Below are 14,923 nucleotides of genomic sequence, written 5' to 3'. Positions count from 1 at the left end.
CAGTAGTCGGAAGGGAAGGTAATGGGGACGGCGTGGCGAAGTTGGTAGAGTGGCTGTGCCAGCAATCTGAGGGTTATTGGTTCAATCCCCACCTTTTAGCATCCTAGTCACGTCTGCTGTGTCCTTGGGCAAGACATTCCACCCTTGCTCCTGATGGGTCCTGGTGAGCGCCTTGCATGGCAGCTCCCTCCATCAGTGTGTGAATGTGTGTGTAAATGTGGAAATACTGTCAAAGCGCTTTGGGCTCCTTAAAAAGGGGTAGAAAAGCGCTATACAAATACAACCCATTTACCATTTAACCCCCTAATATAATTATTTAGCACATGTAATGTGATTTAGCGAGACTAAAACTGTTCTGCCACCACCGTTTTGCATCCATATTTAGCATGTTTCCAATGTTGATAAAAACTGGCACAGTTACACACAAACGGCTGTGAGAAAAGAGACAATTGCACTGCATCTGACATCACATGGACAAAGATAAGACTTTCTGGGGGAAAGTTTTGTGGTCAGATTAAACAAAAATGTAACCGTTTGGCCACAGTACCCAGCAATATGTTTGGAGGAGAAAAGGTGCGGCCTTTAATTCCAGGAACACCACACCTACTGTCAAGCATGGTGGTGGTAGTATTATGCTCTGGGCCTGTTTTGCTGCCAATGGAACTGGTGCTTTACAGAGAGTAAATGGGACAATGAAAAAGAAGGATTACCTTTAAATTCTTCAGGACAACCTAAAATCATCAGCCTGGAGGTTGGGTATTGGGTGTTCCAACAGGACAATGACAGACGTCAAAAGTGGTAAAAGAATGGCTAAATCAGGCTACAATTAAAGTTCTAGAATGGCCTTCCCAAAGTCCTGACTTAAACGTGCCGACAATGCTGAAGAAACAAATCCATGTCAGAAAACCAACACATTCAGCTGAACTGCACCAATTTTGTCAAGAGGAGAGGTCAAAAATTCAACTAGAAGCTTGTGGATGGCTACCAAAAGCGCCTTATTGCAGTGAAACTTGCCAACGGACATGTAACCAAATATTTACATTGCTGTATGTATACTTTTGACCCAACAGATTTGGTCACATGTTCAGTAGTAGACCCATAATAAATTCATAAAAGAACCAAACTTCATGAAGGTTTTTTGTGAGAAACAGGTATGTGCTCCCATCACTCTATCACAAATAATAAGAGTTGTTGAAATTATTGGAAACTCCAGACAGCCATGACATTATGTTCTTTACAAGTGTATGTCAACTTTTGATCGCGACTTCGTATTAATCTATTTTCATAAGTCTGTATACAGTTTATGAACTCTTTAACAGAGGTATAAATCAACTTAAGTCAATTGTATTTGAAAAGGGAAACTATGTTAATTTACAAACCCCGTTTCCATATGAGTCGGGAACTTGTGTTGGGTGTAAATATAAACGGAATACAATGATTTGCAAATCCATTTCAACCTATATTCAGTTGAATGCACAACAAAGACAACATATTTGATGTTCAGACTCATAAACTTCGTTTTTTTTTGCAAATAATAATTAACTTAGAATTTCATGGCTGCAACATGTGACAAAGTAGTTGGGAAAGGGCATGTTCACCACTGTGTTACATCACCTTTTCTTTTAACAACACTCAATAAACGTTTGGGAACTGAGGAAACTAATTGTTGAAGCTTTGAAAGAGGAATTCTTTCCCATTCTTGTTTTATGTAGAGCTTCAGTCGTTCAACAGTCCGGGGTCTCCGCTGTCGTATTTTACACTTCATAATGCGACACACATTTTCGATGGGAGAAAGGTCTGGATTGCAGGCGGGCCAGGAAAGTACTCGCACTCTTTTACTACGAAACCACGCTGTTGTAACACGTGGCTTGGCATTGTCTTGCTGAAATAAACAGGGGCGTCCATGATAACATTGCTTGGATGACAACATATGTTGCTCCAAAACCTGTATGGACCTTTCAGCATTAATGGTGCCTTCACAGATGTGTAAGTTACCCATTCCTTGGGCACTAATACACCCCCATACCATCACAGATGCTGGCTTTTGAACTTTGCGCCTATAACAATCCGGATGGTTATTTTCCCCTTTGTTCCGGAGGACACCACGTCCTCTGTTTCCAAATATAATTTGAAATGTGGACTCGTCAGACCACAGGACACTTTTCCACTTTGCATCAGTGCATCTTAGATGATCTCGGGCCCAGCCAAGCCAGCGGCGTTCCTTGGTGTTGTTGCCGATTGTATTGTACCATATGTCCCGGCAAGAAATCTGTGTTCAAAAGACTCCGGCTTATTACTGATTCCTAGAGCCCAAAAAAAGTCTGCGGGCTATAGAGCATTTTCCGTTCAGGCTCCAGTACTCTGGAATGCCCTCCCGGTAACAGTTCGAGATGCTACCTCAGTAGAAGCATTTAAGTCTCACCTTAAAACTCATCTGTATACTCTAGCTTTTAAATAGACCTCCTTTTTAGACCAGTTGATCTGCCTCTTCTTTTCTTTTTTCTCCTATGTCCCCCCCTCCTTTGTGGAGGGGGTCCGGTCCGATGACCATGGATGAAGTACTGGCTGTCCAGAGTCGAGACCCAGGATGGACCGCTCGCCTGTGTATCGGTTGGGTACATCTCTACGCTGCTGATCCGCCTCCACTTGAGATGGTTTCCTGTGGACGGGACTCTCGCTGCTGTGTTGGATTTGCTTGAACTGAACTCTCTTGGAGCCACTATGGATTGAACTTTCACAGTATCATGTTAGACCCGCTCGACATCCATTGCTTTCGGTCCCCTGGGGGGGGTTGCCCACACCTGAGGTCCTCTCCAAGGTTTCTCATAGTCAGCATTGTCACTGGCGTCCCACTGGATGTGAATTCTCCCTGTCCACTTGGTGTGAGTTTTTCTTGCCCTTTTGTGGGTTCTTCCGAGGATGTTGTAGTCGTAATGATTTGTGCAGTCCTTTGAGACATTTGTGATTTGGGGCTATATAAATAAACATTGATTGATTGATATTTATTTTAATGCAATGTGAATATTTGTAGGATGTAATATGGAATGATATGTACTTATAATACAACACGTGCTATTTAAATATGAATCGTGTGCACATTGGAAATGCTATTTATTGCTAGAACACTGGAAATATACATCACATGATAGATGAGTGATTGGGATTGTGGCCCTGTTCTTCAGGCCAGGGCCAAAAGTGACAGCGAGCTCTCAGAGCAGGGGCCTGATGTATTAAGAGTTGTGTGACCTACGGGTAAAAATAGTCGTACAATCAAATCCAGAAAAGTATGTACACAAGGAAAAATCCAGATATATTAGTGTGAGCACGCACAAAGCCAAGCTCCTTCCTTTTTTACATCACAATCAACTCGAAATTGGTCCCAGATGGCTTGGCACGCCCAGACCACGCCCCCTTATAAAGACGCAAATTATACTAAATGTGCTTGAGCTTGGCACAGCCTGACCAATCACAATTCAGTAGCAGGGGCTTTTTTTTCTCTTGTTTCGAGCGAATGGCAGAGCGAGTGTCAGCCTGTCATTGCCTTGTCACCAAAAAGTGAACATAGGCTGAAATAAAAAAAATAAATGGTCACGTCAGGAAGAAAGTGAAGAAGATTGATGTGCCAGGCCAAAACTGACCATGGAAAATTTAGGCTGGACCCAGTTTAAAAAGATTGTCACTACCATGACACACAAAAATGGAAGAAGAGGCGTGTGACTCTGATTAGCCCAATGTAAATATAATTGTAATGACCGGGTCACATTTTACTGCGGGGATTGTTCTCCCAAGATGCAGCAGGAACTCTTAAAGGGGACATGCAAATGAGGTAATAATTTATTGTCCATGATTGGGGCGGTATAGCTCGGTTGGTAGAGCGGCCTTGCCAGCAACTTGAGTGTTGCAGGTTCGATTCCCACTTCCGCAATCCTGGTCACTGCCGTTGTGTCCTCGGGCAAGACACTTTACCCACCTGCTCCCAGTGCCACCCACACTGGTTTAAATGTAAAAATTAGATATTGGGTTTCACAATGTGAAGCGGTTTGAGTCACTAGAGAAAAATCGCTACATAAAAATAATTCACTTCACTTCACAAATCATGCAAAAATACAAAAGACCAAAAAGCGTACAGAGAGCGCGGGAGCTATGGCGAAGCTTAGCACAGGGACAGGAATCAAAGATCGTAGAAAAATACTTGGAAGCAAGTAGAAAACGTCACTATTAATATTGCACACAAGGAAGCCAGACTGATTGTGGCGAGAAACGGGAAGAAATAGCTCTCTGATTAGTGCCCAGGAGCAGGTGAGCGTCCCGAACACTACTCAGAGGCAGGTGAAACTAATCTGCAGTCATGGCAACTGAAACACAAATTAAATATTGGGTTTCACAATGTATAGCACTTTGAGTCACTAGAGAAAAAACACTATATAAATATAATTCACTTCACAAATCATGCAAAAATACAAAAGACCAAAAAGCGTACAGATAGCGCGGGAGCTATAGCGAAGCTTAGCATAGGGACAGGAATCAAAGATCGTAGAAAAATACTTGGAAGCAAGTAGAAAACGTCACTATTAATATTGCACACAAGGAGCCCAGACTGATTGTGGCGAGAAACGGGAAGAAATAGCTCTCTGATTAGTGCCCAGGAGCAGGTGAGCGTCCCGAACACTAATCAGAGGCAGGTGAAACTAATCTGCAGTCATGGCAACTGAAACACAAATCACATATTGGGTTTCACAATGTAAAGCACTTTGAGTCACTAGAGAAAAATCACTATATAAATATAATTCACTTCACAAATCATGCGAAAATACAAAAGACCAAAAAGCGTACAGAGAGCGCGGGAGCTATGGCGAAGCTTAGCACAGGGACAGGAATCAAAGATCGTAGAAAAAAACCTGGAAGCAAGTAGAAAACGTCACTATTAATATTGCAAACAAGGAAGCCAGACTGATTGTGGCGAGAAACGGGAAGAAATAGCTCTCTGATTAGTGCCCAGGAGCAGGTGAGCGTCCCGAACACTAATCAGAGGCAGGTGAAATTAATCTGCAATCATGGCAACTGAAACACAAATTAAATATTGGGTTTCACAAAGTATAGCACTTTGAGTCACTAGAGAAAAATCGCTACATAAAAATAATTCACTTCACTTCACAAATCATGCAAAAATACAAAGGACCAAAAAGCGCACAGCTAGCGCGGGAGCTATGGCGAAGCTTAGCACAGGGACAGGAATCAAAGATCGTAGAAAAATACTTGGAAGCAAGTACAAAACATCACTATTAATATTGCAAACAAGGAACCCAGACTGATTGTGGCAAGAAACGGGAAGAAATAGCTCTTTGATTGGTGCCCAGGAGCAGGTGAGCGTCCCGAACACAAATCAGAGGCAGGTGAAACTAATCTGCAGTCATGGCAACTGAAACACAAATTAAATATTGGGTTTCACAATGTATAGCACTTTGAGTCACTAGAGAAAAATTGCTATATAAATATAATTCACTTCACTTCACAAATCATGCAAAAATACAAAGGACCAAAAAGCGCACAGCTAGCGCGGGAGCTATGGCGAAGCTTAGCACAGGGACAGGAATCAAAGATCGTAGAAAAATACTTGGAAGCAAGTAGAAAACATCACTATTAATATTGCAAACAAGGAACCCAGACTGATTGTGGCGAGAAACGGGAAGAAATAGCTCTCTGATTAGTGCCCAGGAGCAGGTGAACGTCCCGAACACTAATCAGAGGCAGGTGAAACTAATCTGCAGGCATGGCAACTGAAACACAAATTAGATATTGGGTTTCACAATGTAAAGCGCTTTAAGTCACTAGAGAAAAATTGTTATATAAATATAATTCACTTCACAAATCATGCAAAAATACAAAAGACCAAAAAGCGTACAGCTAGCGCGGGAGCAATGGCGAAGCTTAGCACAGGGACAGGAATCAAAGATCGTAGAAAAATACTTGGAAGCAAGTAGAAAACATCACTATTAATATTGCACACAAGGAAGCCAGACTGATTGTGGCGAGAAACGGGAAGAAATAGCTCTCTGATTAGTGCCCAGGAGCAGGTGAGCGTCCCGAACACTACTCAGAGGCAGGTGAAACTAATCTGCAGGCATGGCAACTGAAACACAAATTAGATATTGGGTTTCACAATGTAAAGCGGTTTGCGTCACTAGAGAAAAATCGCTATATAAATATAATTCACTTCACTTCACTTCACAAATCATGCAAAAATACAAAAGACCAAAAAGCGTACAGCTAGCGCGGGAGCAATGGCGAAGCTTAGCACAGGGACAGGAATCAAAGATCGTAGAAAAATACTTGGAAGCAAGTAGAAAACGTCACTATTAATATTGCACACAAGGAACCCAGACTGATTGTGGTGAGAAACGGGAAGAAATAGCTCTCTGATTAGTGCCCAGGAGCAGGTGAGCGTCCCGAACACTAATCAGGGGCAGGTGAAACTAATCTGCAGTCATGACAACTGAAACACAAATTAAATATTGGGTTTCACAATGTATAGCACTTTGAGTCACTAGAGAAAAATCGCTAAATAAATATAATTCACTTCACTTCACAAATCATGCAAAAATACAAAAGACCAAAAAGCGTACAGCTAGCGCGGGAGCAATGGCGAAGCTTAGCACAGGGACAGGAATCAAAGATCGTAGAAAAATACTTGGAAGCAAGTAGAAAACATCACTATTAATATTGCAAACAAGGAACCCAGACTGATTGTGGCGAGAAACGGGAAGAAATAGCTCTCTGATTAGTGCCCAGGAGCAGTTTAGCGTCCCGAACACTAATCAGAGGCAGGTGAAACTAATCTGCAGGCATGGCAACTGAAACACAAATTAGATATTGGGTTTCACAATGTAAAGCGGTTTGCGTCACTAGAGAAAAATCGTTATATAAATATAATTCACTTCACAAATCATGCAAAAATACAAAAGACCAAAAAGCGTACAGATAGCGCGGGAGCTATGGCGAAACTTAGCACAGGGACAGGAATAAAAGATCGTAAAAAATACTTGGAAGCAAGTAGAAAACATCACTATTAATATTGCAAACAAGGAACCCAGACTGGTTGTGGCGAGAAACGGGAAGAAATAGCTCTCTGATTAGTGCCCAGGAGCAGGTGAGCGTCCCGAACACTAATCAGAGGCAGGTGAAACTAATCTGCAGTCATGGCAACTGAAACACAAATTAGATATTGGGTTTCACAATGTAAAGCGGTTTGCGTCACTGGAGAAAAATCGCTATATAAATATAATTCACTTCACTTCACTTCACAAATCATGCAAAAATACAAAACACCAAAAAGCGTACAGCTAGCGCGGGAGCTATGGCGAAGCTTAGCACAGGGACAGGAATCAAAGATCGTAGAAAAATACTTGGAAGCAAGTAGAAAACATCACTATTAATATTGCACACAAGGAAGCCAGACTGATTGTGGCGAGAAACGGGAAGAAATAGCTCTCTGATTAGTGCCCAGGAGCAGGTGAGCGTCCCGAACACTACTCAGAGGCAGGTGAAACTAATCTGCAGGCATGGCAACTGAAACAAAAATTAGATATTGGGTTTCACAATGTAAAGCGGTTTGCGTCACTAGAGAAAAATCGCTATATAAATATAATTCACTTCACTTCACTTCACAAACCATGCAAAAATACAAAACACCAAAAAGCGTACAGCTAGCTCGGGAGCTATGGCGAAGCTTAGCACAGGGACAGGAATCAAAGATCGTAGAAAAATACTTGGAAGCAAGTAGAAAACATCCATCCATCCATCCATTTTCTACCGCTTATTCCCTTGTGGGGTCGCGGGGGGCGCTGGCGCCTATCTCAGCTACAATCGGGCGGAAGGCGGGGTACACCCTGGACAAGTCGCCACCTCATAGTAGAAAACATCACTATCAATATTGCAAACAAGGAACCCAGACTGATTGTGGCGAGAAACGGGAAGAAATAGCTCTCTGATTAGTGCCAGGGAGCAGGTGAGCGTCCCGAACACTAATCAGAGGCAGGTGAAACTAATCTGCAGTCATGGCAACTGAAACACAAATCACATATTGGGTTTCACAATGTAAAGCGGTTTGCGTCACTAGAGAAAAATTGTTATATAAATATAATTCACTTCACAAATCATGCAAAAATACAAAAGACCAGAAAGCGTACAGAGAGCGCGGGAGCTATGGCGAAGCTTAGCACAGGGACAGGAATCAAAGATCGTAGAAAAATACTTGGAAGCAAGTAGAAAACGTCACTATTAATATTGCAAACAAGGAAGCCAGACTGATTGTGGCGAGAAACGGGAAGAAATAGCTCTTTGATTAGTGCCCAGGAGCGGGTGAGCGTCCCGAACACAAATCAGAGGCAGGTGTAACTAATCTGCAGTCATGGCAACTGAAACAAAAATTAGATATTTGGTTTCACAATGTAAAGCGCTTTAAGTCACTGCAGAAAAATCGCTATGTAAATATAATTCACTTCACTTCACTTCACAAATCATGCAAAAATACAAAAGACCAAAAAGCGTACAGAGAGCGCGGGAGCTATGGCGAAGCTTAGCACAGGGACAGGAATCAAAGATCGTAGAAAAATACTTGGAAGCAAGTAGAAAACGTCACTATTAATATTGCACACAAGGAAGCCAGACTGATTGTGGCGAGAAACGGGAAGAAATAGCTCTCTGATTAGTGCCCAGGAGCAGGTGAGCGTCCCGAACACTACTCAGAGGCAGGTGAAACTAATCTGCAGGCATGGCAACTGAAACACAAATTAGATATTGGGTTTCACAATGTAAAGCGGTTTGCGTCACTAGAGAAAAATCGCTATATAAATATAATTCACTTCACTTCACTTCACAAACCATGCAAAAATACAAAACACCAAAAAGCGTACAGCTAGCGCGGGAGCTATGGCGAAGCTTAGCACAGGGACAGGAATCAAAGATCGTAGAAAAATACTTGGAAGCAAGTAGAAAACATCACTATCAATATTGCAAACAAGGAACCCAGACTGATTGTGGCGAGAAACGGGAAGAAATAGCTCTCTGATTAGTGCCAGGGAGCAGGTGAGCGTCCCGAACAATAATCAGAGGCAGGTGAAACTAATCTGCAGTCATGGCAACTGAAACACAAATTAAATATTGGGTTTCACAATGTATAGCACTTTGAGTCACTAGAGAAAAATCGCTAAATAAAAATAATTCACTTCACTTCACAAATCATGCAAAACTACAAAAGACCAAAAAGCGTACAGAGAGCGCGGGAGCAATGGCGAAGCTTAGCGCAGGGACAGGAATCAAAGATCGGAGAAAAATACTTGGAAGCAAGTAGAAAACGTCACTATTAATATTGCAAACAAGGAACCCAGACTGATTGTGGCGAGAAACGGGAAGAAATGGCTCTTTGATTGGTGCCCAGGAGCAGGTGAGAATCCCGAACACACATCAGAGGCAGGTGAAACTAATCCGCAGTCATGGCAACTGAAACAAAAATTAGATATTGGGTTTTACAATGTAAAGCGCTTTAAGTCACTAGAGAAAAATCGCTATGTAAACATAATTCACTTCACTTCACTTCACTTCACAAATCATGCAAAAATACAAAAGACCAAAAAGCGTACAGTTAGCGCGGGAACAATGGCGAAGCCTAGCACGGGGACAGGAATAAAAGATCGTAGAAAAATACTTGGAAGCAAGTAGAAAACATCACTATTAATATTGCAAACAAGGAAGCCAGACTGATTGTGGCGAGAAACAGGAAGAAATAGCTCTCTGATTAGTGCCCTGGAGCAGGTGAGCGTCCGGAACACTAATCAGAGGCAGGTGAAACTAATCTGCAGTCATGGCAACTGAAACACAAATTAAATATTGGGTTTCACAATGTATAGCACTTTGAGTCACTAGAGAAAAATCGTTATATAAATATAATTCACTTCACTTCACAAATCATGCAAAAATACAAAAGACCAAAAAGCGTACAGATAGCTCGGGAGCTATGGCGAAACTTAGCACAGGGACAGGAATCAAAGATCGTAGAAAAATACTTGGAAGCAAGTAGAAAACATCACTATCAATATTGCAAACAAGGAACCCAGACTGATTGTGGCGAGAAACGGGAAGAAATAGCTCTCTGATTAGTGCCAGGGAGCAGGTGAGCGTCCCGAACACTAATCAGAGGCAGGTGAAACTAATCTGCAGTCATGGCAACTGAAACACAAACCCAGGGGTGCTGAAAACAGACCTGAGGTAGTCAAAACTAACAGAACAAAACATGATCCGGGAAACGGATCATAACAATAATTCATGTAACTTATAACAAAATATGTGTCTTTATACTACCTGTTTTTGTGTTGCCACACAGCTTAAAGCAAAAGGGGAATAGCTCCCCAAATAGTCAAAAACAGGCACCGCCAGGAAAGAAAAGTTGGTTTTGCATAAGAAGACTCATCAAATGTCTAAAAAAGTACATTCACCTCACTGTGACATCACAACGCAGCCAGACGTTGAAACCGGCAAAGCCAACACCCATTATAAGCATGCAGCCTAGTGCCTCCCAGTTTAAACTTCAATGTGGCCTACATACCTTGTAACGGTGGTTCTTTGGTCAAAACTTTGCGAAGAATATGCTCTACATAACCGTCTTCAAGCTGTTTCCGGACAGTCTCTTTTGGATGCACTGTTTTGTGGGCAGTATTATTTTTGTGTCTCCACTTGGATCTGTGTCCTTTCCCTGCCAGTCATGTCGTACTTTATAGCGCTTCCATATCGTGTCTACTGACAGAGATAAGTTAAATTATACGCTACTTTGTATTAGAAATGACAACAATGGAGGATGCATGTGCATTTACGAGACAGTCTGTCGGACAAGAGGACAGAGAAAAATAAGAAGCTTATTGACCTCAATGGCGGATTCGAGCAAAGTCCTTCGGGTGACCTCCCGCCTGGGAAAACGTCATAAATTGGGCAAATTATTTTTTTTCCAATTTATAAATATCTCCATTGTGGTTTTATTTTACATTTTCAGGACTTATACAAATCCCAAATATATAAAAACAAGTACCAATGTATAGGAAAAGTTGATTTTGCATATGTCCTCTTTAAGTACTGTACTTAGTAGGTAGGTAGGTAGGTCTTTATTGTCATTGCACCAGTACAACAAAACTTTGTTTTCATCACTAACGCATTCAAGATTACACAAACAAACAGAGTACAGGGTTACAGAACAGGAACGCTAATGGGTCGCCACAAGGCGCCGCGTAAAAGATCAGAAAAAGGTCAACGCTAGGAGAAGAATACAACCTACATCTTGAGACTTGCAACAGAGAGGAGGGAGTGGGGTCTACAGTGGTATGCTGCAGCTCTTCAGGCACTGCCCAGCCATCCAACACCCCTAAAGGATTCGCGTTAAAGGCCTACTGAAATGAGATTTTCTTATTTAAACGGGGATAGCAGGTAAGTTCTATGTGTCATACTTGATCATTTCGCGATATTGCCCTATTTTTGCTGAAAGTATTTAGTAGAGAACATCGACGATGAAGTTTGCAACTTTTGGTGCTAATAAAAAAGCCTCGCCTTTACCGGAAGTCGCAGACGATGACATCACAATGGTGAGGGCTCCTCACGTCCTCATTTTTGTTTTTAATGGGAGCCTCCAGCAGCAAGAGCTATTCGGACCGAGAGAACGACAATTTCCCCATTAATTTGTGCGAGGATGAAAGATTCGTGGATGATGATATTGATAGCGAATGACTAGAAAAATAAATTAAAAATAAAATAAAAAGCAACGGCTCCGGATGGCGGCAGTTTGAACGTTTCAGATGTAATTAGACACATTTACCAGGATAATTCTGGAAGATCCCTTATCTGCTTATTGTTTTAATAGTGTTTTATAGTGAGATTGTAAAGATTGTATAGACATACCTCGAGGTCGGATGGCTGCGGTGAACACGCAGTGTCTCAGGGAGAAGCCGAGGAGCCAAGCTCCGAGCTGCCTTCTAAACAGCTACTGCAGGAGGACGAATAATCCAATGATGTCTCCGGTAAGATATATATATCACAATTTTCCCATCCAAAAACATGCTGGTTGACGTAGAGAAACATGTTCACTTGACCGCTCTGTGCTAAAATCAAAGAAACACCGGCTCTGTCTCGGTGCTAAAGACAGCTGCAATCCACCGCTTTCCACCAACAGCATTGTTCTTTATGGTCTCCATTATTAATTGAACAAAATGCAAAATATTCAGCAACACAGATGTCCAAATTACTGTGTAATTATGCGATGAAAAGAGACGACTTTTAGCCGTAAATGGTGCTGAGATAATATTTCCTGACAGTCCGTGACGTCACGCCCACGCGTCATCATTCCACGACATTTTCAACAAGAAACTCCGCGGGAAATTTAAAATTGCAATTTAGTCAACTATATTGGCATGTGTTGCAATGTTAATATTTCATCTTCGATATATAAACTATCAGACTGCGTGGTCGGTAGTAGTGGCTTTCAGTAGGGCTTTAAGGGCGTTGGATGGGGGGATGGGGTATGTGTGTGTGGCGTATATTTTTTGGGGATGCATTTGTGTGTGTGAGCCTGCTGTGTGTCTCATTTCCGTAGCTTTGGTGTTCTTGCCAGTCAGTTCAAAGTTAACAAGTGTGTGTTCATTAAAGATGGGGAGTTTGTTGTGTCTTCACCGCACTGTCCTTCGGGAGAGTCTCGAAGCCAGGGAAACAATCCAAGTTAGAATGTTTTTGTGTGCGAGTGAAAATAAAATTTGCTTTTCACTCTAAAATTATCTTTGACTGATCCTCAAAATCCTGCGGGGCAGACAGTCCGATGTGATCCAAAATCACAAGAGTGTCCACAGTTCTATCCGCATACTCCAATCGTTTGTGGCAGCTTTGGGGTACTTTGAAGACTGCCAGCAACTTCCAATTTGTCAACAAACCAGGGCAACGCATACTCCAATCAGCAGTTGTCCTGTTGTCATAATTCCGAATAGGTGGATATCTTCACATCCTCAACTGTAAGGGTCGCCAGGCACGGAGTACTCCTTCTTCTCCCAAGAGTCCGTCGTGTGTCCAGCAACACCCGCTGCGTCACGACCAGCAGGCTCCCCCAAACCCAAGATCTTGTCAATTTCGAAATTGACTGTACTGTACATAGTGCAAAATACTCAATACAATTTACCTCAAGGCACATGGAGGAGGTCCAAAACCATAGTTGTCACACATGGACTAAAACAATTTATGTCAACTTTATATATCCATCCATCCATCTTCTTCCGCTTATCCGAGGTCGGGTCGCGGGGGCAGCAGCCTAAGCAGGGAAGCCCAGACTTCCCTCTCCCCAGCCACTTCGTCTAGCTCTTCCCGGGGGATCCCGAGGCGTTCCCAGGCCAGCCGGGAGACATAGTCTTCCCAACGTGTCCTGGGTCTTCCCCGAGGCCTCCTACCGGTTGGACGTGCCCTAAACACCTCCCTCGGGAGGCGTTCGGGTGGCATCCTGACTAGATGCCCGAACCACCTCATCTGGCTCCTCTCGATGTGGAGGAGCAGCGGCTTTACTTTGAGTTCCTCCCGGATGACAGAGCTTCTCACCCTATCTCTAAGGGAGAGCCCCGCCACACGGCGGAGGAAACTCATTTCGGCCGCTTGTACCCGTGATCTTATCCTTTCGGTCATGACCCAAAGCTCATGACCATAGGTGAGGATGGGAACGTAGATCGACCGGTAAATTGAGAGCTTTGCCTTCCGGCTCAGCTCCTTCTTCACCACAACGGATCGGTACAACGTCCGCATTACTGAAGACGCCGCACCGATCCGCATGTCGATCTCACGATCCACTCTTCCCCCACTCGTGAACAAGACTCCTAGGTACTTGAACTCCTCCACTTGGGGCAGGGTCTCCTCCCCAACCCGGGGATGGCACTCCACCCTTTTCCGGGAGAGAACCATGGACTCGGATTTGGAGGTGCTGATTCTCATTCCGGCCGCTTCACACTCGGCTGCGAACCGATCCAGTGAGAGCTGAAGATCCCGGCCAGATGAAGCCATCAGGACCACATCGTCTGCAAAAAGCAGAGACCTAATCCCGCGGCCACCAAACCGGAACCCCTCAACTTTATATAGATTTTGGTTAAAGAACAAAAACTTCATTAAACCAAAGAACATTCCAATCATTTCTGAAATCTCAGCAAATGGCAAGAAATGCTCTAAGTATCATTCTAATCCTTCTTTTTAGCACTCTATTTTACCCAATTCCTGCGCGGTTTAGTTGAAATGTCACAGAATCTGCCTCGATTAAGCTCTCACACACAGAGTTAAATGTGACAGGGCCTGATGAGACTGATGTTGGAGAGCAGCAGTGCCTCTGGTAAAGGATTTGTCTCTGGCGGGGATCAATAAGGAGCAACTGCAGCAATGCCGGACCTCATTTGTTGCAAAGCAGCATTTAAGACCATCACATTCCAGCCCGGCTCATTGTTGCATTCATAAATTCAGTCTTGAAAAAGAAACATGAAACCAGAGACGAAAAGGTGGTAATGAGGAGGAAGACGGGTTTCTGTAAAGTCCACTTGGATTTTATACCTTTTGGGACTCAAATGCCTCTAGTGTAGAATTACATCCTATTTCACACAAAATTTTCTTCGACACTTCACGGTGGCAGAGGGGTTAGTGCGTCTGCCTCACAATACGAAGTTCCTGCAGTCCTGGGTTCAAATCCAGGCTCGGGATCTTTCTGTGTGGAGTTTGCATGTTCTCCCCGTGAATGCGTGGGTTCCCTCCGGGTACTCCGGCTTCCTCCCACTTCCAAAGACATGCACCTGGGGATAGGTTGATTGGCAACACTAAATTGGCCCTAGTGTGTGAATGTGAGTGTGAATGTTGTCTGTCTATCTGTGTTGGCCCT

This window comes from Nerophis ophidion, linkage group LG12, assembly GCF_033978795.1.
Source record: "Nerophis ophidion isolate RoL-2023_Sa linkage group LG12, RoL_Noph_v1.0, whole genome shotgun sequence".
NCBI classification, from domain to species: domain Eukaryota; kingdom Metazoa; phylum Chordata; class Actinopteri; order Syngnathiformes; family Syngnathidae; genus Nerophis; species Nerophis ophidion.
Note: the sequence above shows the minus strand (reverse complement) of the source record.